Below are 5,000 nucleotides of genomic sequence, written 5' to 3' on the forward strand. Positions count from 1 at the left end.
GGGTGCTCGGTTGGCTTTTGTTTGCCTAGCCTGTGGTCGCCTGTGGCTAGGACTTTCACCGCTGACAAGGCGGTTGTCATTTTCCCATTTAACCTCTGGGAGCGAGGTTGAGATCCCGAGGGATCGCTGAGCACCCTCCTGTAACCAGTTGGGCCCAGAGTTGGGGGTTACCCGAGGAGTACTTTCGACTGGTTCGATTTCTCCCTGTACCCTGTAACCGCACGCCTACATCTGCCCGCACTACTTTTGCACAGCTGATATTCTCCAAAACTGTGATGTATATATAGTATTCCCCATTTTGTGTTCTTCGAAGCTATAATTGCGATTCTTGGGTTATTCATGTTAAAGGTTTGTTAAATTATTTCTGTGATTTTTGCTGTACTTAAGTGCCAATTTTGTTAATTTGCTCGAAGGAAATTATTTCAATATTTTGCGTAAACAGCGTTGCTCACATCGAACAGAAAATTTAGCTGGCTGGCGAAATTATGTGTAGTATTATAGTCAGTTGAACTATTTTTGGAGATCTTTTTGCACGCAGATACAAAAATGCAAACGGAAACTTCTTATATCTTCAAAAACATACCTTGTAGCTTGACGTGTGTCGAAAAAAAAAGTAAAATTAACCTAACAGACCGCTTTTGAAAATGAAAAGGTATAAGTCGCATGTAATAAGAAAATTTGAATCTTTTTACCTAAAGAACAAACGCAAGCTGACTAATTGATAAGTGTTTGGAACGTATCGTTCAAATTTGCTTCGTTTTTACAACAAAATACACGCAGAATCGTAAAGTGTAAGTGTCTTGGAAATAGGGCAACATGTACATACTGTAAATTTTAATACCTGACGTGTTTACAGTTTATACTGGTCGGTGGTGATATGACTTTTAATTTTTTAATTTTTAATTTCCAACCATAAATTTCTTAAAAGCAAGGTGACAAGACATAAATGATTTGCACGAAAATTAATGCAGCCAGCTTGGCGACTTTTAAACTAGTTTTTGGTAGATACCTTTTCTTTTCGGCCTGATTACGCAGATTTTTCAGCCAGACTGAAAATTTCATGGAAGACATGTCTTCGTGTGTCTCAGGTTGAAGTTCATAATTTCACTGGTTTAAGCAATTATAAGAATACTGCGTGTTTGTTTATTTATTATACTATTATTTTGTTTGTTTAGTATAGACCGTATTCATAAATGGCGGTGAAGTAATATTATTCTTTTGTCTTTATGCTAATCATCCTAACTAGCCTCGTAAACACGAGCAAAATTCAAAAGAATTTTTGTTCCAAAGTGAGGCTAGTTATGATGATTAGCACAAAGACAAAAGAATAATTTCTTGACCGCTATTTAGGAATACGGTCTATATTCCAGGTGTTCAAATTATCTTTATTATTTAGAATATACCGGTATCTTCATCACAAACAAAGGGGCTTATTAATATTAGCCAGGCTATGACAATCCTGCACGTAATCAGCCTCAAGCTTTCATGTTTAGAGACCAATCAGTTAGATTAGGATAGAGTATAGAGTGGCTCTGGGACAAAAGTCAATAAGTCAATAGAGAAATGGGGTACTTTTTTTGTATACTACGCAAGTGATTTTGTTATGAAAGTTAAAAGTTTTCCTACAAGATTCAATAATGCATGGATAACCACATTAAATCATATTTTGCAGAGTCATTTCTTGTTGTCAAGGACCTCGCGTCGATTAGCATCCATTTTGGTAAGTTGCTCACTGTTTCTCGTTTCTTTATAACACGAACAAGTAATAATTTATGTGTAATAAACCAGTTCTGATTAATTTTGCGTTACTTTTTGTCAGAATTCCTTATAAGTTTATTTTCTGAAGTGCTCACGGTCACTCATGATTAGTTGCGAATGATGCATCCAAATGATCCACCAGTATTATTTATCCCTTAAAAATTTTTTTCAGCCAGATTCATTATTCCTGCTCAAAAGGTTTTAAAAAGGAACATTGCAAGGTATTAAGTGATATTAGCTTGCTGGGTGTACCTGTAATAAGTTATTTGTCTGTTGTTTGATTGAACTGTGACTAGGTCACTTGTGTTCATTTTGTGTTTATTTTTATTCCAATTATTTTCAACTTCTTTTCATTATCCAAATTACTATTACTTGCTTGTTTACCCATAATACTCAATTTCCTCATATTTTTGCTTGTGTAGTTGTGTTATCCCCACACATTTCTCTTACCTAATTCCTGTTGTGTAGGAGTGGTAAACTCCTCCTTCTCTTAGGTAAATCCTGTATTAGTGGGTAGTATATTTACCCCCTAGCCTTATTTGGTTTTCAGTTAGTTTTCTGTTTTCCTAAACTCCATTGTAAATTGGCTACCATTTACTCAGTAAGTTCAGTCGGTTCAGTTAAGGACGGTGCCTACTAATTCAAAGGTATTTTTGCCCCAAGTTATGATTATGCAGGAAAGGTAGATCTTCCCAAGTGTTATTGAAATCTAAAAAGAAAATTGGGGGTAACCACGCATTTTTCAAAGATAATTCATGAATAATATTTGTAAAAAGTTTTAAAATACAAAGCAATGTATGGCGTTCTTTCTCAAATTGAAGCTCAATTATCTCTAAATAATGCATGGTTACCCCCAATTTTCTTTTTGGATACCAAGAGTACTTACTAAGATCTACTTTCTCCGGATAGTTTTAAACCTCGCAAAAATATCCCTGCATTAGTAAGCATCACCAATAGGAAATCCGAGTGTCTGGAGATGCGCAGAACGTATGCGCAATAACAATAGTAGGCACTGTCCTTAATTTATCTGAAGAGTGTCAGTCTTCAAGACAAGTCATTTTCCAAGTCTTCTTAGGTGTGTAGTTATCAATAACATTTGGTATGTTATCAGTATTTTCCTCTTTCTTTATTTATGCCTAGCCTTTAGTTTAGTTACTACATATAGCTTTCTGTTCTTGATTTTAGTTCTTAGCAGTGATTGCAAAATTTCATTTGGTATCGTCTAGCTTTATTTATCTATGTTGACCTTTAGTCTGGCACAGCGTGTGATTTGCGCCTTGAATATTTTTGCTGTTTTCCAATGAGTAATTGCTGTATTTTTGTCTACTGCTTTGTATCCTTTTAATTGCATTTGATTCCAAATAATCCGTTTGTTACCATTATTTCACAATTACTAGGTTCAATGTACTGTTGTGGGATTATTGTGCAATGTGTAATTTGAAGCTCTTGCTTTTTTGATATTTTTTTGTTTACATTCACTTGATCTCGATCCACGGTGTTTGCGTAGGTATAAATGATTTGTGGTAGAAAGTTATTTCCCACTAGATAATGTTTTACCGAAAGACTTGGCAGTGGATAACCACATGAAATTAAAATTTTGAGAGTTATGAAAAATGGGGCGAGACAAGAAGGAAACGCTTGCAGACAAACCCCTGCATTTTGAAAACCGGCAAGTTGACCTGTGATGCATGTCATCAGCTGTCATAAATTGACCAAGAAAATATTTGGTCTTCCATAGTGGAAATTGAACTTTGTGCAAGAGAAGGTTAAAAAATTTGGCAAGGAAAATAACGTGCATAACAGGCATTTCTACACACATGTAAATGAGCACCTTTTCTGGGATAAAAATTATCATATTTTCAAGCATCTTAGTTTGTCTAAACGTTGTCAGGATAATTGCGATGTTTCTTGCTTAGAATTTATTGAAAATGCTACCTCTTTCTATCAACTCAAAAACAGGGAGAGCTTCCATATTGAGCAGATGAAACCGGCCAAACTCAACAAACAAGTTGATCATGTCGGTTTAGCATTACACTTTTAAAATTTACCATTGTGTCAGTTACAGTATGTTTTCTATAATATCGTTGGTTTATAGTTTGAGTTTCACCTCCTTGTAAGGAACATTTAAGAGCACCTCTCAGCAATTTTCACCTAAGACCGTGCAAGATGAAAAAATCGAAAATTGCCAAACTTTGTCACAATAAAGGACTACCAAAACCATTTTTAGAAAAATATGTTTTACTTTGTTTCGATAATTATTTTACCTGGACGGCGACTTTTTCGGTATGGGGCCTTGCGAGCGATTGAAAACGACTCCAAAATGTCACTTGTTTGAATCGCTCTTTTTGAAATAACGAACGAGTAACTTGAAAATCAAAACAACATGGCACAGCTAGAGTAATTCATTCACCCTTTAGCGCTGTTAACGGTACAATATACCAAAACTGGAATTTTGACCAAATTTTAAAACTTGACCTTTTTTAGATTGATTACAGACCCTTGCAAAACAAATCTGGAATATTCTGGTTATTTCCAGAATTTTTCTTAGGATATGACAAAAAAAATTTCTAGAAATTCCTAGAATTTACCAGTTTCCTTTTCTGGAAAATTCTAGAAAATTCTAGAATGTTAATGAAACATGCTAATTAGGGAAGAAATTGCCAGCTTTATTCCAGAAATCATAATCTGGGATCAAATCAGGTTTTTCCAGCTTTTTCCAGCTTGTTACAAATGCTGCTTTCTAGATTTTTCTAGACATTCCTGCATGCTATTAAATGAAAGCATGTGAAGATCATGTGTTAATGTCCAGCTTTTTTCAAGGATATTCCAGTTTTTCATGATTTTCCTCTGCCTTTTCCCACCAGTTAATTTTATTCCTTGATGGTTTTAACTTTTGGTTCCTTTAAGGCAATTCAGCCATTGGTAACTTTTTAAATTTATCAGGAGTGACTTTACTAAGCTTCTTACTCTAAGCAGTCAAATGCACAACAAAAACAGGCATCATTTTCTTGTCTGTATAAAGAACTACCAAAGATCATTGAATACTTTGTTTAACTATAAAGTTATTGGTCATTAGTGGTAATCAGGCAGTCATGTCTTGTACCTTCCCTTGTAGAACCAGACACTGTGTAATCTATGTAAATCCTATTTAACGACCTTATGTAAATGGTATGTTATGATATACATAAATTGGATACAGAAGCCTTATTCAAAGGCTATGTTATACGTATGCCTCATGTATA

The 5,000-nt window shown here is 34.8% G+C and overlaps 1 protein-coding gene and 1 long non-coding RNA gene across 4 annotated transcripts in view; one reads left to right on the forward strand and one right to left on the reverse strand.

The window, feature by feature from the left end:
• The window catches only part of LOC138007756 (uncharacterized), a 121,737-nt gene that overhangs the window by 31,006 nt on the left and 85,731 nt on the right, over positions 1-5,000 (reverse strand). The gene's annotated exons all lie outside the window — the stretch shown is intronic.
• Positions 1-5,000, forward strand: part of LOC138007750 (tetratricopeptide repeat protein 28-like) — a 51,664-nt gene that overhangs the window by 22,080 nt on the left and 24,584 nt on the right. Inside the window, exons 4-5 of one of the 2 annotated variants that reach the window (XM_068854810.1) lie at positions 1,673-1,720; positions 1,931-1,979. The gene's annotated coding sequence lies outside the window, so the exon portion shown is untranslated. Of the gene's footprint in view, positions 1-1,672; positions 1,721-1,930; positions 1,980-5,000 lie in introns of those variants that run through there. The other variant, XM_068854811.1, reaches the window with a different exon arrangement.

The sequence above is a fragment of the Montipora foliosa genome, chromosome 6, assembly GCF_036669935.1.
Source record: "Montipora foliosa isolate CH-2021 chromosome 6, ASM3666993v2, whole genome shotgun sequence".
Taxonomy (NCBI): Eukaryota; Metazoa; Cnidaria; class Anthozoa; order Scleractinia; family Acroporidae; genus Montipora; species Montipora foliosa.